The sequence below is a fragment of the Callospermophilus lateralis genome, chromosome 4 (genome assembly GCF_048772815.1).
Source record: "Callospermophilus lateralis isolate mCalLat2 chromosome 4, mCalLat2.hap1, whole genome shotgun sequence".
Lineage (NCBI taxonomy): Eukaryota > Metazoa > Chordata > Mammalia > Rodentia > Sciuridae > Callospermophilus > Callospermophilus lateralis.
This window is the reverse complement of record NC_135308.1, coordinates 74,032,000-74,055,712: the sequence shown is the minus strand read 5'-3', so window position 1 is coordinate 74,055,712 and position 23,713 is coordinate 74,032,000.

Genomic DNA, 23,713 nt, shown 5'->3' with positions numbered 1-23,713 from the left:
TTGAGCTGTTATAGGTTTTTTCCCCTCCAATTCAACTGCATCTGTATTTAAAGAGAGAATTAAAAATAATAACTTCTGCATGTAATATATCTACTGTCATCTTAGTGGAACCAACTTCCCATTTGTTCATCTTAAAATTGTCCAGTTACATCTTAATTCTAAGAAAAGAAGATACAGTCTGAAAATAGAGGTGTACTCTCTACAATGTAATTTACTGTACAGTTAAAAGTCAAGTGTTAAATGGAGAAGATAATTTGTTTTTATTAAACATTTTGAGATTTAGATAAGCTACATTTTAATTGAATGTCTAAAGTGATTATCTTCCTCCCACCCAGGTTAGTCTTATACCTTTTTGAGTTTGAATGAAGGCTTTACATAAGATATTAAAAGCAAGGGAAGTGGGTAATAAATGTATATAACATTAAGTAATGTAATGTAGGTATAGATTACCACATGCATTTGGATGTACAGAGGGACAATGGAATATTTTTTTTTCTGATGATGATTGGTGTAGACATGTGTGAATTTAGGTGGCTTTTTACATGTTGCCTACCATTGCATGAAACTTTGGGTTTTCTTCAAAATGTGTGTGTCATACTTCTTTGAGAAGTGGGTTGTTTTCTTCTGTTTCTTGTCTGAGACTCCTACAGGAGCTAAAATTGTAATTCAGAAACATTTAATTTTGTTGATCCTGACTGGGACACATAAGTAACATCTAAAGCACTACAGCTTTAGAATATTCAAATAAAATTTCCTGATATATATATATGGGTGGGGATGTGGCTCAAGCGGTAGTGTGCTCGTCTGGCATGTGGGGGGTGCTGGGTTTGATCCTCAGCACCACAAAAAATAAAATAAAGATGTTGTGTCTACTGAAAACTAATAAATAAATATTAAAAATTCTCTCTCACTGTCATATATATATATATATATATATATATAATGTTTACATATATACATATATATAAAGTTTATATATACATAAAGTTTATATATATATATATATATATATATATATATATATATATATATATATATATAAAGTTTATATGTATAAACTTTCCAAGAGTCATAGGAGAAAATATGCAGGATGATGAAGGTGTCTGATGAAATGAAAGAGAATATTCTTTCTTGTTTTTTTATTCTCTATTAATTCTTCTTTGTTCTAATTATTTCCCTTCTCAGAAATTGTCCAGCAGTTAAATTTTTGTTTTTCAGACACTCTCATACCATTGGGAAATGTTATGATAATAATATACAGAGACATTGCTTTAATGTTTCCAAATGTTTTTAAATACATGTATATAATTTTTAATTATGTATTTATTTTCAGCTTGTGAAATTTTTGGAATAATGATAGCATAAGGTTATTGCCTACTTTGTAAACATAGGAAAGAGAAAATTTGGTCATCAAATGACCTTTAAAGGAACTTTGGGGCCTATTCCAATTTATGAAGCTCTATTTGAATTGTACCAAATTTATGAGACAATAAACATTCTACTTTTTGTGATAATTTGTGACTAGAACTAGATTGGAGAGAAAAGTAAGAATAGTGTTTAAAGTCCCATGATTTTCCAGAAGGATAATAATAAAGTTATGTTATGTAAGATACTAAATTACAATGCATTAAAAATCCCAGCAGTCTCTTAAACTACCATAGTTCTATGCCAAGGTAAAATTCAGTCGTACCAGATGTCATTTAAAGCACTGTAAATCCAGTGTCCACTGATGACACTTGAGCCCGACTGATTTTGCATACGGAGTAAACATTGTATAAATATTAAATTGACAACTGTCAGCTCCACATATTCAGAGTTAGTGTTACATAAATTGTCAACCCACAGTCAGGTTGCAGAGGGGATGGATATACTCTGGGGAACCCATATTATCATTGCCCCCCACAATTTTTTTAAAGAAGGGAGCTGACAAAATCAAGGGCACAATAAGGAGAACTGCAGATATTATGGGTCCTCTCTGAGGATTGTGCTGTTTGAGGACAATTGCACACCTGTCTTTATGATTCCCCTTTTCTTAGTACAAATTTCCCTTTTTCTAGCAACAGAGAATGGGTTTACCAGTCAGGACAAAAATTAGTAAGAAATTTTTATTCAGAACCCAAAGCCTTTACCTGAGGAATTAAGGATATGGTATTATTTCCAGGAAACAGAGCTTTTCTAGACTTTCTTGAAATTTTGAGAGCTGTGAATTCCACCCCATGGGGGAGCAGGAAACACAAAGAACAGAGCTGCCCTTAGCCAAAAAGAACTGAGGCAAGTCATTTACTCTCATAAGTCACAAGTTCATGCAGCTCTTGCTATGCCTGCCTCTGCCTCACCTGTCTGACCTACTTGACATGGTGCCAGATCAAGTCTTTCAGATTAATCCACTTGTTTAGTCTTTTTTTAAGATTATGATTTAGGCCAACTGCAGGAATTGAGGTGCCTCTAGCTAGTTTGTTGCTCTCTCAATGGCTTATGCTGATTCTCACCTACCAGAGACTTTCAAAGTCATGGGCAAAAGTAGCTAGTTCTTGTTGAAAATTATAAACACGTTCACAGTCAGTGCCCACTTCAGAACCTCACCCTGAGCTTGCAGCTGTATTTATACTCAGTTGGATTAGCTCAACACTTTTCTTGAGAAAGCTCCAAATACCCACTTTCTGCCTCATCTGCTTTCACCAACATTCAGCAGCAGCATCTTACTATACAGCATCCATTTTACCTTTTACCCCCTTTTCTGGTGAAGGTTTTCTACCTCAACCTCATGGAGTAGCTATTTAGGTATCCAAAAAGCATTATTTAACTACATGTATCCTTCATAACAAAGTTCTGTTGCAACAGCATCATTTCTGTGGCAAAAGAGTTTTGAGTCTGTTAACTACTAGTGGTTCAAGATGACAGTGATAAAAATGTGGCACATTTAAGAGGTAGCACTTACCAAGCCATATATCTAATTGGAAAGTACACTAGACTGTCCAACTTGAAGTGCTCTTTCCTGTATGAGTGGCTATTTGTAAAGCTGATCTACACTGTGGCAAAGAAGAAAATAGGATGGTAAACATCCCTAGAGATGCTGCAAGAATTGCAAGGAAGGCACAGTTCTCAAGCACCACATATCATAAATTCTTACAAGATAAAGTGTATAGTAGAGAAAGCAGTGGTTTATTTTCTTTATACCCTTTCCATCCTGCCAGAATTCTAAAATTAAAATAGGAGAGAGTGAACAGGAGCCACTATTCTGAAATCAGAGTGGACAGCACCAAACTGCAGATCTGTGACTGGTTCTAACTCCACATGAGCAGGTGTGACCTTGGACAAGGATGAACTACAGTATTCTCAGTTGCTTCTGTTGTTTATTTTTTGAGAGACAACAAATATCTTCTCTGCTAATGTGAAGATAACATGAAATAATAGTCTTCATGTGTCACAAAATTAGGTAATGTTTCATATACACAAAACTTGTGTATATGAAAGATTACATAATTTGACATGTGATAAATAATGAATACAGATAAATGAAATACACTGGTTGCATATTTCTAGCTACTAGATATGCACGGGGGCAGATTTATTACTAAAATTCCAGTGGTCTAACTTTACCATTCTACATGGGTTTCCTTTCACTTTGATTTCTTTACTTGTATCTTAATATATTGATTTCAAGGACTAAGTCTACTGACCAATAGGCAAAACTTTTTCAGATGAATAGAATACTTTATTTTTATGCATTCATAGAATAAATCAAGAGTTTGTGCCTTTTTGTTTTCTTAATCTTTTTGGATTACAAATGCCAAGTCACAGATACCTTGTCTAGGATTTTCAGTGGATCCTCAAGTATAGTTTATTAACTAACTATTGTTGGCTAACTAATAAGGGAGTAAAGAGTAGTTTCAGTATTACAAAGGCTCTCAGTTAGATTTCTATTCTATTCTTTAAATCACAAGATTCTACTAGCTTTTTAAAGTTTACTTCATGTGATATTCTGCAAGCTAAGTTTTTGTAAGAGAAAGAAATTAAGAAGAATTATACTTGATACAGAATCTATAAATCATAGCAAATTAACATATTTAAGGAAACCAGGTAAGATATTTGAAATGATATTTAAATTATTATAATTTACCTCTTTATTAAAAAGCAATTATATGATTCAGATTCAAAGTGTGGTTTCTCAAAGAAATATGAAACCTGAATTGGAAAGTGACAAGACATCTCTCCTGAGGCGGCTGTGGTCTGTCCCTGTGCTCAACCTTTGTAGTCTGGCCACACTGTTGGCAAACTCTCCTCTCAAACTCCGACTTCTGGAGCAGGGCAGTAAGCTGCGCTGCATTTTCTTTTGGGCTGACTACCTCTGAGCGGCGGCGGGTAGCGAGGCTCAAGCGGCCAACACAGGCAGCAAGTGGCACTGGGCACTGAGTGCACAGCAAATGGGGGCGCGCCTCTCTCCCTCTGGAGGCGGCTGTGACCCGGAGCCCGAGCCGGAGCCCGAGCCCGAGCCCCAGCCCCAGCCCGAGCCCGAGCCCGAGCCCGAGCCCGAGCCCCAGCCCGCCTTTCTTAGAAGCGCTCAGAGTCCACGGGGCGTCCTCGCCCGAGGCTCCACACCCGTTCCTCCCCAAGCAAAGTAACTCTTCACTAAGGAGCAGCCTCCGCCAAGGGAGGAGAATCATGGCTGAGGCCGGCGAGCGGCGCGGAAAACGGAAAACGCTTTGGGCCCAGAGGAGCTTGGTTTCTGTGAAGAAGCAGAGAGTGTTGGCGGGCGGCTGTGGAGGCTCGGCCCTGAGCCTGGGAGGCCCAGCTCCCTACTCCGTGAGTATTCCAGAGCCACCCCCTGCAGCTCTTTGCACAGCTGCTTGAAAAGTCTCCCAAACTCCACTTGGATTCCGAAGATGAGGCACTGCCTGCTGTTGTGGTGCTTCTACCCCTCTCCCTTTAACCTCTTCTGGAGCTGGACCAAGGCCAGTTCTCTGCAGCTGAGTGTCCCTGGTGGCTTGCGGATGGGTTGGGCATCCAGAGCCCCAACGAATGACCCCAGCCCCGGGATTGTGCGACGTGGCTACTTGCCTGGACTGGGGTCAAGGATTTGGGGAAAACTTTCGAAGCCCTCTGTGGTGAGGTGGTCACAGGGTAGAGGAAGAGATGTCCTGGAGTTTGTGCCAGCTGGGACGCAGGGCACAGAGCTGGGCGCCTCTTGGCACAGGTAACTTTGGTCTTTTCGACCCAGAATTCTTCCCCGAGGCTCTCTTGGGGCCAGAAATATTCTTAAAAAATGGCAATAGGACTATCCACTACCCAAGGCCAATACCAATTCTCCCACCCAATCCATATGTTCAACAATGATGGTCGATTACATATTTTTTAGCCTTAAATATATAGCCATGCAGCATAATTTCATATAGAGGAAGTGTGTTGGTTCCTACTAATATTTTTAAAGTTTACTCTAGGTGTTATTAAAGAGAGGGAATCATAGTAAACTTGGATCTGTGCTGTTCCCATTTCTCTTGTTTGTTCTTCTTCATGAAGGTCAGGAAGAGGAATGTTAGAAGGTCCAGAACAGGAAACATCAAGGTAGTTTACAGATTATCCTTACAGACAAAAGAAAGAGCACAGGGATTGTGTGTGTGTATGTGTATGTTTGATCTCTTAATTTTTGTTTTGACTTGTGTATTGGGATCAGCCTTTGCCTTTGTCCAAACAGATTTATTTCCTATTCTGTCAATATAAAAATTTCCCTCTGTGTATTCCTTTCAGACTCTCCCTTTGATTATATGTATCTGGTCTGTGTTCTTTTATCAAATGATGTTTCTCTACCTAATAAGGTTGTAATTGATTTTGAATCTGACATGTTTTTTCATCAGAATTCATGCTGTTTGTCATAGTTACTGAAAAATAGTATAAGACATATCAATTTATGATATATCTTTAAATGGCATTTGATAACCAAGTGAATAATACATCAGTCAAGCTACTTTTTATTTCAGCTGAAGTCAAAAGCAAACTTCCATACCTATGAAATAATCTTTTAATGTCACAGAATATTTGTTATGCTTTCCTGTTTGTAAATGAAAGAGAGACTTTCTGTTTCATTTTGTAAATGGGAATGGAAAACTAGAATACTACATTGGCTGATTTTTTTGAGATAAGTGAAATAAATTACATTTGACTACACTTTGGAAAACTTCTTTAAAATTGTTTGAATGTTTACAGTGTGAATTCTGAGGTATACAGTTCACAAACTTGATACTTCATCTTAGTGCCAATGTGTTTTATGAAAACATTCTTAAAGATATGGGTACACTTAGAAATTTTATAAGTTTTGTGAAGATTTTGTTTTGAGAGGTGTGTTTATTTTCCTTTTAGATTCTTGTGGTAATTCTTTTGATTTGCAGATAATATTTTGGTAATAAAAACTGAATCACATAATTAAAACTTGGTTCTCTGAGGTTTTGCAGATTGTTGAGGCCCTGAAATACACCCAGCCTGGGATGTAAGGCTCCTATTGATTCTCCATTTGACTCTGGTTGAACTTTTTGGTGCTCTTCTTTGTGTGATGATACTCCATACAAATTCCAAGTGGCTTATTTTGCCACTTACACTTGTTTTAGGAACAAATTAAGTAGTCCTAATGAAATAATTTGTGTTTCTGTTTAAATTGTTGAATTCTGTTAATAAAAATGAAGTGGGTAGTGCTGAGTAAATTCTTCTTCAGGTGTCATTCTAGCAATTTTAATAAGAAATTCAGAAATAAAGCCAAATAATATAGTGTATAGTTGAGTTATTGCTTGCATTTATTTTGTTGGGAAAGCTGAAAACTGATTGTATCTTAACAGTGATAGTGTTTCATTGTCCCAAGTTCCAGGTTTAAAAGAAGCTACAGGCATTGAAGGATTGGATCCAAACTTTGTATATATATTATTGGGAAGACTATGGAAAATAGGTCATTATTTTTCTATATAGTTGGAGAAACTGAAATGGAAAATAAAGGAACTATATAGTTTGTTCTTCCTTATCCCAGTCTATCCTCTACTTAAAAAAATTTAGTTGTAAATGGACACAATATCTTTATTTTTTATTTATGTATTTTTATATGGTGCTGAGGATTGAATCCAGTGCCTCATGCATGCTAGGCGAGTGCTGTAACCACTGGGCCACAACCCCAGCCCTATCCTCTGCTTTTTAATGAGAGAATAATCAATCTTCTTTCAGATTGGGGTTTATTTATACAAAGCCTTCCAAACGAATCCTATTCCTTAACCAGCCACTCAGGCTGATTCCCGAACCCTGTTCAAGGCAGCAGCTGACCAGCCACAGAAATTCTCCTAATCCTAGCTGGACAGTGAGTGACCCAGCAGCTGCTTAGGTGGTGTTCTTGTCACATCTTGTAGTGATTTGCCTTGGGTCATTCAGCAAATTCAAAAGGAGAGAGGAAGCCTTTCTAGGGTCCTTACTACCACCCAGGAGGTGATGGCTGACTGCTTTATGGCCATTGGGTTCCTGCACTGCAAAGGTGCCCTAAGGTTTTACTACTTGTAATTCGATCATGGACCTACAGCAGCAGCAGCATCTGGGAATTTGTGATGATTTGTGATCAGATCCAATGGTCAGGATTTGTATTTTAGTAAAAATCTTGGGTGATTTTTTTGAATATTTAATTTCCAGAAACAGTGTTCTAGGACAAAACGAGGATGAAAAAGATGGCCACATGTACTTTACTGTAGAATTATAAGACTGTTGTGAAAGATAAACTATGAAATGAAACAAATGTCCCTGGATTGATAGTTCTCATCAATGTTTACTTTATTATAATTTCATATTTCAGACACTTCAGAACAATATCACATAGGCTTTTTTCAAAGAATCCTCAGACAATATGAAGTAAATATTTTCATAAGAAAAGAATAATAAGTCTAAGTAGTTTGGGTTCTGAGTGCTTTGTATAAGAATGTTTAGAGGTAACACACTATCTAAGGAACAAAATGGGCTATATGCAAATCATTTTTAATTAACAAAATTTTATGTTGGTACAGGAAATAGCATTGCCTTTTGACATTGGTAAGCCTCTTGCTTTATAATTCTTTTTTCTTCCAAGTATAATCTAAGATCTTTTTAACATGGAATTGATTTATAGGAGAGTCAAATTTAATGAAAGGGAGCTAGTAAGTAGAATGCATTAAATATCACTAGTATTATTTTTATTATCTATTATGTTCATATTTAAGAACAGGAATTCTTGTCAGTTTTCTCAAGAGAAAAATTATGATGCAATAGACCCGAGTACACGATTCATGTCAAAACACAATTTTGCTTGCATTTTATAGCTTTCTTTACCATTCTTTTAGAAAATGAATTTTCCCAGAAAACCTAATTGCCTTCTTATTGATGAGCCCATAAGTGTTTTTTTTTTTTTTTTTTTTGGTTATCTATGTACTATTCTAAATGTGTCTACTTGTTCTAGCTGTTTCAACAGTGAGGTCTCTGATTAAATCATAACTGGTATGTTTGTTTTTACCATTCACTAGTGATTCAGGAAAATACTGGCAGAATGACATGGCTATTTCAGGGACTACTAAAAGGCAAGAAGTGTAAATTAATGTTAACCCATAATAGTTGGTGATATTTTGAAATAAGATTGATTTGGGTGTAATAGATGGCTGCATTCTCCAAATTTTTATTCTATAAATGAACATCTACTTACCTTGCACAAAATTCAAAGGACATAGTTTTTAGATTCATAAATAGTCAACATGACCCCTGTATTTACTTGACTCTAACACTCATGTTTGAAGAAAGAGGTCTTATTGAAGACAGATCACTAAAAGGGGAGAGCTAGTAATGGAAAAACTCTGAAAGTCACTTTCATACATCCCCAAGAGTTATAGTGTTCTGACTTGTTACTTTTCTAGTTTTACTCCAAATTCTAGAGCTTGTCTTTTTCATTGCCTCTACTTTATTCCTGTCAGCAATAATTAGGGTTATTTGTTCTTTCACGTGTTAAAGAGGACAGTTTTCCCCAAAGTGATTGCAGAAACAGTGATACGAACTACCATTTATGGAAGGCCTGAGACCTGCCAGCCCTTATGATCAATGCTTCACACGTTTTCAACTCCTTACAACAAAACTTTCAGATCGGCATCATCTCTGTTGTAGAAAAGGCTGAGAGGGGGAAGTAACAGCTTGCCCTAAGTGGCTGTGTGAGGATGGGTCAAGTCAAGCTTGCATGCACACATACATTCATGTGTACTGAAAGCAATGTTTTAGAGACTCCAAAAACTCAAGCTCTTTTGAGAGTCAAGATGGTTATAGAAGCTCTCACCTTGCAAAATCTAGGTTTAAATCCATTTATGAAATGTGAAGGTACCTACTGGTTGCAAGTGAAAAGGCCCTGAAGTTTACTGTGATTGAATGCAGCAGATCAGCTGTCTAGCTGTTGAATTAGGGACTCCGATTGCAGGGAAGTCCTGTGAAGGTTGGCTGGTCCAGCATTCTGGGTTTAGATCTAGATCCCCACCCAGCTTGTATGTGAACTGATAGGCAACTGTGGATCCTCATACCATCAGTTCTTCACTGGTGGGGAAGTGGCTTCTGGAAAGGAAACTGCAGAGTATGATTGGGATGAAATTAAATGAGGCTTGAGAAGAAAAAAAAAAACAGGGAACACTTGTGTGTGTTTATAATCCTTCTGAAGGCAAGAAAGGAAGTGGAAAAGGGACACCAGGAGAACCCAGTGGCCTAAACCTTAGTTTCTAAGTGGGAAAGAAGAAGCCAGGAAAGAACCAATTCATGCCTGGCAAGTTTTTATGCATTACAGATCAAATGATTATAATTTAGGGAGCTTTTACTTTTTGTTTTTTCTAAGTCCTGCTTTAAAAGCATGAATTTTACTATTTTCATTATTTTATTCCCCTTGCCTCAATGATGAGTAAGGCCAACATTAAAAATTAAGCATGACTTCATTTGACATAATTTGCTGTGTCATATATCCTGGAAGAACTGGAGCTCAAAATCTAGATTTTTAATATATGCGTCACTTTTATTAAAACCTATAGGTCATTTTGTAAACCCCCAAGCCCAAGCTCTGTGACCAGGGGCGGAGTGGGCCAAGGGAGCAGGGCAGATAGGGGACTAGGGAACCACCAGAGTCCCCTCAGCGCTGGAGCTCAGCCAGGATGGCACAGGGAAGTGCCTGGAGGTGGAAGTGGTGGCTCCAGGGAACTGGCCAGGCCTGGCCTTGGCCATCTCCAGTCCTCACACAGCCCAGGCACTCTGGGTCCCCTCCGTGGCCCCTCATCAGGCATGCCCACTCGGCCCTTCGCTGCCACCAGGACCACCCCTGGGAAGGGAGTGCTCACAAAGAGAAGCAAGGCCGCCTCATTACTCAGGCCGCCAGTGGCATGGACTCACTCTCTTTGCCATCCTCCCTCTCTCCTTCTGAGCCCTGAAGCCACAGAGCCTGGCCCCAGCCCAGGTCCCCACCTTCCCCTACATCATTCCCTCCTCCCGACAGTCGTCCCAGTCCTATTTTTTATATTTTTGAAAGTGAATTCTGATGGCATCATGGAAGACAGATTGAATGGAAAGGCCTGTTGTCAGGAAGATCAGGGGCTGTGAAATCACGAAGGGGAGAAGTGAACACATCCTAAGTGAAGGAAGAAGCAGTGGAAGAGAAAGGAGAAGACAGGTGTGAGGACTCTTTGAGAGGGCATCATTAACATGTAATAGTTGGCTGTGGGGTACAAAGGAGGGAGAGGAGCCAGAGATGAAGCTGCTTCTAGCCTGGCTGATGGAGTGGGTGCTGATTCATTTGTCTGAGAATAAAACTTGAGATCTGGAATTAGCTAGGGGTGGTAGCAATCAACTGAGTTTGAGGGTTTACAAAGTGGTCTAGGAAGAAGATGTTTAGAATTAGACATGTAGAAATGGGATGCACCATAGAACTAAGGATTATACCTCTCTGTAGAGTTTGTAGCTGAAGCTATGAGAATAGATGAGATTATCCAAGAAGAGAGCTAAGAAAAGAACAAAGGACCAAAGACAGAAACCTGGGGAAGACCAACATTTAAAGGGAAGAACAACTGAAAAAAAAAAATAAGAGATTGAGTTACACATGTAGGGATAAGCAAAAATGAAATTACTGTTTTGGGGATGGGAATGCAGGTCAGTGGTAGCAGGCTTGCCTAGCATGCACAATGCCCTCCACTGATACCCAGGACTGCCCAAAACAATGATGATAAAACAAAATGGTGTTGTGGCAGATAGAAGGAGAAGAACAGTGAAATGAAAGCCATCATTTTAAAAGCTGCAAAAAATTACACTCTTGTGGCAGGAGAAGAAGCAATGGTAGGATGTACTTGGTGACTATGGAGAGAAAGGGCAGTATAGAATGGAGATAGGGGAATCTGGAAAAACCAGATTGCAGTGAGATTTGAGAAAGGTATGAGAATAAAGAAGAGGATACATTTCTTAGTCAAATTCCAGTATTGCCTCTAATGCATGGATCATTGTAAAACAAACTGTTTTAGTCTCTAATTACTTGGCTGACTGTTTTTGCCTTTCTTTTCTGCCTTGCAGATAAAGATCTATTTTTTTTAATATTACAGAGGATTGAAGCCAGGGCCTTCTACCACTGAGTTATACCATCAACCCACGGAAAAATCTAATTTATTTCAGTATTCAGAATCCTGTTTCCTTTTCCAACAAATGAAGGCATCAAATTTCAAGTTGTGAAAATTTTTACATCCTAACTGTGGTGATGTCAGGATAGACTGACTATATTTAAGGATACTAATCTTTCTCTCCTTTTTCCCCCCCAGGAAATAATTTTCCCATCTCAAATCATTAATGAACATGAATCATTGATAATGGTGAGGAAATGCTCTGTTACTTCTGTCTCATGTAGAAAGTATCTAAAGGGCTTGTTTCCAGATAGCTCTTATGAAGAATGCCAATTGGATAGTAAAATTTAATTAAAAGGCACCTTGGCCATTGTAGCCCTTTTCTCTATTTAGCAGGAATAAACCTTTCATTCTCAGAGTCTACTAATTATAATTTGTAAGCCTTTTTTAAGTTAATTTGTTGATCCATTTTCCATTTTAATTCTGTTAGGTTTAGTGATTTTACTGATATGAATGAATAGGTTCTAGAGAGATAGCAAATGAAATCTCTATGTGTAAGTCTATTAATTATTTATAGTCATCATCATCATCATAATCATCATCATTTAGTATTGGGTTTTGAATCCAGATGCACTTGTCACTGAACCAGATCACCAGTATTTTAATTTTTTACTTTGAGACAAAATATAGCTCCATGTTAAAGTACTGCTTGCCTGGCAAACATGAGGCCCTGGGTTCAATCCCCAATACCACAGAAAGAAAATCTAATGATAAGCCTCCCATTGGATTTTTTAAAAATTGTGTGTGTGTGTGTGTGTGTGTGTGTGTGTTTGTGTGTGTATAATTATACATATGTATATATGTATACTTATGCACACATATATACATATTTACAAATATATATGTATATATTTAGTATATATGTATACTTATACACAAATATACATATTTACAAATATATATGTATATATGTATAATTATACATACATATACATATTTAAATATATATATATATATGTGTGTGTGTGTGTGTGTGTATACACACACACACAGAGTTATGTATACATATATGGATATAAATACATAGGAACAAATTTTCTTTTTTCTCAATAGCTAGGTCAAATGGTCGTTTTCTAAAGAATCTCCTTAAGACTTTCCAGAGAGGTTTCACTAGTTTGCAGTACCACCAGTAATGTAGGAGTGAACCTTTTCCCCCATATCCTCACCATCATTTACAGTTCTTTATATTTTTTATAATTGCCATTCTGAATAGAGTCAGATAAAATCTCAGTGTAGTTCTAATTTGCATTTCTCTTATTGCTAGAGATGCTGTAAAAATTTCCCTCTATTTTTTGACCATTGGTATGACTTCTGAGAAGTGCCTGTTCAGTTCCTTTGCCCATTTCTTGATTGGGTTATTTCAGGTTCTTTTGTTGTTGTTGTTAATTTTTTTGGAGTTCTTTGTATATCTTAGAGATTAATGTCAAAGGCTATTTTTGATTAAAAATTTTATTTCTGGAAGTTCATTCTCAGGCACCACATCAGGAGCTGGGTGTGGTGGCATACACCTATAATCCCAATAAGGAGGCTGATCAAAAGTTCAAGGCTAGCCTTACAATTTAGCAAGACACCCAGTAGCTTAGTGAGACCCTCTTTCAAAATTTAAAAAAATAAAAGGAGAAGTGTCTCTTCAGGTCTTTGTTCCATTTATTGATCAGGTTATTTGCTTTTTTTGGTGTTTTGCTTTTTGAGTTCCTGATATACCCTAGAGATTAGTGCTCTATCTGACGGGTAGGGGTAAAGATTTGCTCCCAAGATGTAGGCTCTCTATTCACCTCACAGATTGTTTCTTTTGCTGAGAAGAAACTTTTTAGTTTGAGTCCATCCCATTTATTGATTCTTGATTTTAATTCTTGTGCCACAGGAGTCTTATTAAGGAAGTTGGGGCCTAATCCAGATAATAGAGATTAGGGCCTAATTTTTCTTCTATTAGATGCAGGGAGTCTGGTTATATTCCTAGGTCCTTGATCCATTTGAGTTGAGTTTTGTGCATGGTGAGAGATAGGGATTTAATTTCATTTTGTTGCATATGGGTTTCCAGGTTTCCCAGCACCATTTCTTGAAGAGGCTATCTTTCCTCCAATGCATGTTCTTGGGACCTTGGACTAATATAAGATAATTGTAGCTTTGGGGGTTAGTCTTTGTGTCCTCCATTCTGTACCATTGGTCTACCAGTCTGTTTTGGTGTCGATACCATGCTGATTTTGTTATTATTGCTCTGTAGTATATTTTAATGTCTGGTATAGTGATGCTACCTGCTTCACTCTTCCTGCTAAGGATTGATTTAGCTATTCTCAGTCTCTTATTTTTCCAAATGATGTACAATCAATCAACAAATACATGAAAAATTGTTCATCATCACTAGCAATTAGAGAAATGCAAATCAAAATCACTCTAAGATTTCATCTCACTCACTGTCAGAATGGCAGCTATTATGCATGCAAACAACAATGTGTGTTGATGAGGATGTGGGGAAAAAGGTACACTCATATATTGCTGGTGAGACTTCAAATTGGTGCAGCCACTATGGAAAGCAGTATGGAGATTTCTTGGGAAGTTGGGAATGGAACCACCATTTGACCCAGCTATCTCTCTCTTTGGTCTATACTCAAAGGACTTAAAAACAGCATACTACAGGAACACAGCCACATCAACATTTATAGCAGTACAATTCACAATAGCTAAATTGTGGAACCAACCTAGATGCCTTTCAACAGGTGAATGGATAAAAAATGTGGCAAAAATGCACAATGGAATATTACTCAGCAATAAAAGGGAATAAAATTATGGCATTTGCAGGTAAATGGATGAAGTTAGAGAAGATAATGCTAAGTGAAGTTAGCCAATACCAAAAAAAAAACAAATGCCAAATGTTTTCTTTGATGTTAGGTGGCTTATTCATAGTGGGATAGGGAGTGGGAGCATGGGAGGAATAGAGAAACTCTAGATAAGGCAGAAGGTTTGGAGTTGAAGGGAGGGAGCATGGGGTTATTAATGATGGTGTAATGTGATGATCATTATTATCCAAAGTACAGGTATAAGACATGAATTGGTGTTTATATACTATGTATACAACCAGAAGTATGAAAAATTGTGCTCTATATGTTTAATAAGAATTCTAATGCATTCTGCTGTCATATATAAATAAAAATAAATAAAAAAATAAAAGGACTAAGGATATATCCCAGTGATAAAGCACCCCAGTGTTCAATCCCCAGTAGTTGGGAAAAGAAAGAAAAAATATCAAAAGAAGAACATATTAATTTCATATGTATCTATCATCATTTCTTAAACTATAAAAAAATAGGAAGTAGGTACAAGAAATTAAGTTAAATAAAAAAAGAAGAAACAACCTGTAAAAAGGTTAAACTAGACGTTCTCAATCCTAAAGAAGCCCCCGCTGTAACCTGGATCATTCAACTGATCATTCATTGAGCACTTGTTTTATGCACTGTGCTAAATATTTCATATATCTTCATATTTAGTTTCTCCAACAATCCTACAATTAAGCACTCTTATGACTGTAATTTATTGATGAAGAACCGAGGCAGGGTGGAATTCAGGTTCAAGGTGATCCAACTTGGCTTTGTAGACATTTAACACACTGTTTCCTATCCCTGGGCCCAAACATTGCTTGTACCAAAAATTTTGCAGAAGGACACGTAAGATCAGAAACAAAATTATGGATAGTCCTTTATTTATCCTAGAGAAGAAAAAGTGTCAGTTGATAATTCAGTTTTGTCTGTGTGTTTTGTCTTCACTGAGTAAATTAAGGGTAAATTAAGATAAAAATGAGGGATTTAAGCTGGTAAAGTAAAAATTTCTGAACCATTAAGATGAGTTATTGAGGAGGCCTGAAGAAAGCTTTCAAATTACAAAATAAGAGACTAAATTTATGGCCTTCTAGTGGGTTTATTACATTGTTACACTTGTGTTGTTGTTGTTTGTTTGGGGGGTATTTCTTTTTCTTTCTTTTTTTTTTTTTGATACTGGGGATTGTACTCAGGGGCCCTCATCCCCAGCCATATTTAGTATTTTATTTAGAGACAGGGTCTCACTGAGATGCTTAGCACCTCACCACTGCTGAGGCTAGCTTTGAACTCAACATCCTCCTGTCTCAGCCTCCCAAGCTGCTGGGATTATAGGCGTGCACCACTGCACCTGGCTGGTTACTCCTTATTTTCCTTTTGCTTAGGAGCTAGAGGGTAGATTGATTTCCCTTCCACACAATATTAGTTGGTTTAAATGAACTACTTTGCTTTAACTTCAGATAATATCAGTTTTCCAAATTAGCAAAACATAGAGTATGCATCCTCCCCTCCATTCCCATCCCTTTTCTTCCCTCCATCCCTTTTCTTCCCTCCATCCCTTTTCTTCCCTCCATCCCTTTTCTTCCTTCCTCCCTCCCTCCTTCCCTCCCTCTACAGTGCTGGCCATGGAACCCAAGGCTTCATCCATATTAGACTACACCCCTACATTCTGAATATCCGTCACCTTTATGTTATCCTAAGAATGTCATTTAGTAAACGGGGGCCTGTGCATGTGGCTCAATATCAGAACAGTGGGTCTTCCATTCAGACTGAGGCTTACCTTCTAACCCTTCAAGTGTGTAATCCACTCCTGTCCCCTCTCAAATATGTCATTGAAGTGACAAAGAGATTCAGAACCCCACACCCAAGTGATCAAGAGCTGGACTTCTCAAACTTTAAAGAATGTACAGATCAGGGCTGGGGCTCAGTGGTAGAGTGCTCACCTAGCACACATGAGGCATTGGGTTCAAACCTTAGTACCACATAAACATGAAATAAAGATATTATGTCCACCTACAACTAAAAAATAAATTTAAAAGAATGTACAGGTCATATAAGAATCCTGCTAACCTGCCCATGGTGAGATAGAGGGTATGGAGCTCTGCATTTCTAACAAGATTCCCAAGCTGAGCTCATAGACTGGTAACACAGTAGAGGAAAGTCAGGGGTTTGGAATCATACCACTGGGTTTTAGGTCCTGGATTTCATTAGAAAACTCTGTGGACATGGGCTTTATCTAACTCTTATGACGCTTAATTTATTCATCTGAAAATTGGAGAAAATACTTAGTTCACAAGGTTGTCATTATATGAAAACTGCTAAATTCAGTGCCTGTCTCATTTTAGTATTTGATAGGTGTAAGTTCCTTTCACAGTTTTTTTTTTTTTTTTTGCCCACTGTGTGTGAATGGTGTTGACCAAATCCTTGTTTGTAGTAGAGGAATCTGTGCCATTGGGTATCTATGTGTGTATGTGAATGCACTTGCATGCACACATACATTCATGTGTTCTGAAAGCAATGTTTTAAAGACTCCTAAAACTCTATAGAGTACAGGTATTTAAGAAGCACTCACTGTTGTACTTCATTGGTCTCTAGCATATCTTTCAAAATTTTTTAAAACTTTTGTTTCTATTAGATTTAGATTAAAAACAGGCATGTGGAGCTGAAGGTGGACCAGGCTTTGCTACTCATCCATAATGATTAGCTGGGAACAAACTTGACTGTTTTCTGGAAATTGGAACACTGTTACTGTGTATGTATTGTGTTCGAAATCATAGTTTGGTTTCCCTTGGGGCTTGTTTGGTATGAACCTTAATACCCTCACATCTAAGGCCCTTGACATGTTACTTTCAATTTTTATAGGCAAGGAAACAGGTTATTAGAAGGAATTAGAAGAAATGTAACAAGGGAGCGTACTGGGGTCATATCTGAGGACAAGCATAGTGAGAACAGTAGGAAGGTGCAAGTTGAGGGAAAGACCATTATTGCAGGAATCTGCCTCTCTGAAAATAAAGATTTATGTATGTAGGTGTGTACTTATTTATTTATTTTTTTGTGTGTCATACTGGAGATTGAACCCAGGGCCTCATATATACTATGCAGGAGCTGTATGACTAAGCCACATCCCTAGTTCTTTTTAAATTTTATTTTGAGAGAGGGTCTCCCTAAGTTGTCTAGGCTGGCCTTGAACTTGTGATCCTCCTCAGCTTTCCTGGTAACTGGGACTACACCACCATGTCCAACTGTAAATAGCTTTCAAAAACCAAAATCGTCAGTACAGGCATCAACTGAAAAGATGATGGAACACAATTTACAATACCCATTTATTTGATTAAACACATTGAAACATCTATGAAAAAAGAAAACCTATAATAGTTAAAAACAAAAGTAGCTCAAGACAAAATTTATTAGCCAGGAGCTGTGTTGTGATGCAATGGTAGAGTGCTTGCCTAGTTTGGGTAGGATCCTGGGTCCTATCCCTAGCACTGGGAGAAAAAAGTTTTATCAGTCTATAAAGAGCCTAAAAGAAGCCTGAAAAAAAAATCAATAACAACTGAAATTAAGAAGTGACAAGAAACATGATTCAGAGAATTGGCAAAATTTCTTCTAACAAGATTTTAAAAGTCTAAAGTTGGACTGGGGTGTAGCTCAGTGGTAGAGTGCTTGCCTAGCATGTGTGACACATTGGGTTGGATCCTCAGTACCATATAGAAATAAGTAAAATAGAGGCCAATTGACAGCTTAAAAAAAAAAAAGGTGTAAAGTCCACAGAAATCAAGTTGTCCCGTGGGGGGTGGGTCAACTGTATTGACAACATATGAGATGTAGGGCAAGTAAGAGCAGCATTAGAAAAAAAGTAGCCAGCCATGGTGGTTCATGCCTGTAGTCCCAGGGACTAGAGAGGCTCAGGCGGGAGGATTGCAAATTCAAAGCCAGTCTCAGCAATTTAGCAAGGCCCTAAGAAACTTAGTGTAACTTTGTCTCAAAATAAAAAATAAAAAGGGCTGAGGATGTTGCTAAGTGGCTAATTGCCCCTGGGTTCAATTCCTGGAAACAAAACAAAACAAAACAAAAATATCAGTTTCATTGATACAAAACATTGTCAGGTGACAGACTAAAGAATCCAAAAAAACAGAAGGACTAGGATGTAGCTCAGTGGTAGAGCAATGTGCCTGGTATGTGTGAGGCCCTGGATTTGATCCCCAGTATTGCACACACACAAAAAAAATTAGTAATTTACTAAAAAGGCTTAGAGATCATTGTGTCTAAGGAAAATGTGTAAAGGAATGGGACAGAGTTAATAATTATAGTAAGAGAATGTCCTGCAATTGAAGAAAAAGAAACTTATGACCCTTTAAAGGTTAAGCAACCAGAGAATGATATCTATACTTAAACTGTTTTAAATTTGAACTTTAATAATTTGGAAATATTTTTGTGGGGAGGAGGGGTACTGTGGATGGAATTCAGAGGCACTCTACCATTGAGCCACATAATGGCTATTTTGTATTTTATTTAGAGACAGGGTCTCACTGAGTTGCTTAGTACCTTGCTTTTGCTGAGGCTGGTTTTGAACTCATAATCCTCCTGCCTCACCTACAAAACTGCTGAGATTACAGGTGTGTGCCACCATGCCTGGCTAATAATTTGTTAGTCTTTAAAAAATATGGATCAAAGGAGAGACAAGTACTCAAAACAATACAAATTATTATAACTTCATATATAGTAACAGTAAAAATCTGGGAATGGTAGACAGGTATCTTTAAAATATTTAGAGGTGAAGGCATGCCTTAAAGAACAATTACCTAGTTGAGAATTTCCTATACCCTATTCTTTATCTCTCTTTTTGTAAAGTAGAAAGACTTTTATAGATCCATAAACACAGAAAAAAATATGCAGATCAGTAGATCAGCTTGACAGATCTTTGTTTTTTTTTGTTTTGTTTTGTTTTGTTTTTGGTCCAGGGCACTGAACCCAAGGTGTTTAGCCACTGAGACACATCCTCAACCATTTTTTTATTTTCTATTTTGAGACAAGATCTTCCTAAGTTGTTAGCACCTCACTAAGTTGCTGAGACTGACCTTGATTTTGCAATCCTCCTGACTCAGCCTCCTGAGTCACTGGGATTACAGGCATGTGCCAACATGCCTGGTGATAGACAGCATTAAGACATCTAAAAACAATTTAATATATTGCCAAGTTCTTCTGACTAGAGAACAAGTTTTAGAGAAATTTTGTTATTGTTTTGTTAGCAATGAATAACTATTATAATGGACTGAATTAAGATGTAACTGACAAAAAGACAATGAAAATATTGATACTAAACAATATTCCTTCCTTAAGGGATCTGGAAGTAGAAAAATGGAAAAGAGGGAGTGGAAGAGGAATATAAAAATTTTGTGCTTTTATTCATTGAGGGAATTCAACATGATTACCTGTTATTTTTGACTATTATTTTCAAGCATAAACTAGTATAAATAATATTTTTGTAAGTAGACATGCTCTAAGTGTGATAAATATAGATAAGGTTGCTGTATCTTTAAAATATTACTAAAGAAGGAAAAGAATACAACATAGAAAACATATAAATGGAAACAGAATAAAAGCAGAGGAGAGAATTCAGGGTAATTAAAACTAGAATAATTATAATAAATGCAAATGTACTAACTTCTATAAAAATAAGACTCTCAAGGGCTGGGGGTATAACATGCACAAGGCACTGGGTTCAATCCATTGCACTGACTGAAAAAAAACAAAAGACTCTCAGATTGTATTGAAAATAGTGTGGATGATTTAAAGTCACTTTTGGAAAAAGGACAGTGAAACATACATAATATGTTAAACATACATAAATAAATATTGATAAATAAAGTTTTTAAAACCAAAACATGATATTGTACTTATAAAGAATAAATTGAAAACAGAAAGGAAATTATACTTTTTGAAGAGGCAGATGTTGGAATAAAAGGGTCCAGTCAAAGCTTTATCCTTTGCATAATTGATAAAGGAATATTAATACAAAATATGGATAAAAAGCCTAGATAAAAAGTCTCCCAATTTATGCAAAAGCAAATAGATGATAATGGTAGAAACTGCAAAACAAAGTTGTAGAGACAAATGACAATACACATTTATCAGACTGTGATAGAGCAAGCTGATTGGGGTTTAACCAGCTAAACTGAACCAGTGTGAAGAGCATGGATTCCACAGCTAAAGTGCCTGGTTCAAGTCCCACCTCTGTCACATCATCATCATTGTCATCATCATCATCATTTTTATTATTAGGTACTGTGCTTTGAACTCAAAGATGCTTTGCCACTGGGCTACATTTCCAGCCCTTATTTTGTATTGTGAGACAGGGTCTCATCTGACTAAATTGCTTACGGCCTTGCTGAATTGCTGTGGCTAGCCTTGAATATGTGATCCTCCTGCCTCAACCTCCCAAGTTGCTGGTTTATAGGCGTGCACCACCATGCCTGGCCTCTGTCACTTTATATTCGTGTGAATTTGAGTATGGCACTTACTGTACTCTGTGCCTCACTTTCTTTACTTGTGAACCTGGGGGGGAAATGGAACTTGCTTATTATCTCCTTGTGAACATTTCATGACTTAGTGTATGTAAATTGAAGCAGAATAAGGCCTTTCTATCTAAATGTCTTGATTGGCAATAAACAAGTGACACTTATCACAGGAATTAAATAGAAAAAAGTAGATAACTCCAACAATATCTATATTTACTTTTCAGTAACATTGATCATGTGTGAGGTCAAATGAGACTAAATAGATAGCAAAAGGAGGGATTGTATATCCCACATTCCTTTGCACAAGAGAAATCAAACTAATGAAATAAGGGATATAATATTTCAAGGAAGAATCAAAAGAAATTCTTACAAAAAATTAATTTCCATTGTTTTGGATGGGGGTGGGTGTTACTGGGGATTGAACTCAGGTTTGCTTTACCACTGAGCTACATCTTTTGTCCTTTTCACTTTTATTTTGAGACAGGATCTTGCTAAGTCATTAAGGACATTGCTAAGGTGCTGAGGCTGTACTCAAACTTGGAATTCTCCTCCCTACACTTTCCGAATCCCTGGAATTATAGGTGTGTGCCACCGCACCTGGCTTATTTAAATACTTATAACAGTAAAAATGATGGTAACAGAAATCATAGGTACTGTTCACTGAAGGCTCACTCTGTTTTGTACATATCTCATTTAATCCTCACAATAGTAGAATAGAGAGGATTTTACAAATGGTGATACCTAGATGAAGATACGTACAGTGACCTTTTGTGGCCAGAGATTTTATCAGACTTCTGCTTTATTAATCAGAAGCAAAAAAGGAAGTACAAAACTGTTGGTATCAATCTCAAAGTTTTGGAAAGCAAACAGTGTTATCACCTAACACACACAAAAAGGAAACAATAAAAGTAATAAGTATTTGGGCTGGAGTTGTGGCTCTGCAGTAGAGTGCTCACCTAGCACATGCTAGGAACTGGGTTCCATCCTCAGCACCACATAAAAAAAATAAATAATATTATATAAAAAAGTAATAAGTATTTAAATCAGAAATGAGTAGAATTGAGAAAAAGAGTCAAGAAATATTAAAAACTTAAAAGTCATAGAATTCATAAATTTAAGGGAACAATGGGAATTAAAAATATTAAAAAATAGAATAAATTGGGGCTGGGGTTGTGGCTCAGTGGTAGAGCACTTACCTCACACATGTGAAGCACTGAGTTCAATCCTCAGCACCAGCTAAAATAAATAAATAAAATAAAGATAGTGTATGCATCTGCAACTAAAAAATGCATTAAAAAAATACCAAAACAAAACAAATAAACACCCCACAATCTCAGGAAAAAAAGTATATCAGCTGAAATTTAAAATATTGTGGTGAATAAACATTTTTTTTCAACAAATATTTATAAGATATTAAAATTAAGATTCAAAACCTGGTTTTCTTAGCCAGGTGTGATGGTACATGTCTGTAATTCCAGCTTCTCAGGAGGCTGAAGCAGGAGGATTGTAAATTCAAGGCCATCCCATGCAATTTAGTGAGAACCTGCCCCCCGCCCCCCCCCCCCAAAAAAAAAGAAGGAAGCTTTGAGGATGTAGCTCAGTGGTATGGTGCCATGGGGTTCGATCCCCAGTTTTGGAAATTAAAAAAAAAAAGAATATAAAGTATTATGACTAAAATTATGGGGAAGATAATTCCAATTACTGTATTTTATCTATCAAATACTCCAAGGGATTAAATTTAAAAGTATACCCCACAAACTAAAAAATAAAAAACAAAAAAGCAGAATGTTTTTAAATTAATGAAGCAATAGAAGAAATAAGCCAGATTAGTATGACTATATAACATTTAAAAACTTTAATTAAAAATAATAAAATATAACAAGATGAAAATGGAAGTAGTAGAATGGAGAAATACTTAAGATAGTTAAAAACTTATTATTACAGCATATGGGGACATTTCTCAGATTAAATTCAGGAGAAATTGAGGTCTTGTTGGCTCACACCATGGAAACAAAATAGCAAAAGCACTGACTTATTTCATCTCTGGATAATTTAAAATTTAATCTTAATGTTGTGATATAGATACCTAGAAAATTAACAAATATAAAAATTATTCAAAAATCCTATCAAGATGGGCTGGTTGTGGCTCAATGGTAGAGCACTTGCCTAGCAAGTGTGAGGTACTGGGTTTGATCCTCAGCACCACAGGAAAAATAAATAAGGAAACAAATAAAATAAAGATATAAAAAAATCCTAGCAAGACTAATAAGAAATTTATATATGTTTGTAGTTTTTCTTATTTGTGTACTATTTGACCCTTTGTAATAGGAATCACTAAAATGATTACTTTTTAATCCAGTAATCTTACTTTGGGAAATTTACCTCAGGGATAGAATTTAAAGGAATGAGAATCCCTTGTGTGGAGATCTTTTAAAACAGCATATTTATATAACAAAAAACATTAAAAGGAAAAACAGAAAAGCTTTGAAACCATCCCAAGTACCCACAATTATAGTGATGGTTGAAATATGGGGCATCCATTAAGTGTTGTAAAGTGTATGTTATGTAGAATCATGGAAGTTTACTTGTTAAATAATAAGGAAAACAATAGAATGCAAGATTTAATGTAGGCTAGACTTGCCAATCTGTATAGATTGTTTAATTCATAGAAACAGTCATTGTTTTAGAATAAAATAATTGGTAAATTTTATGTAAGTTA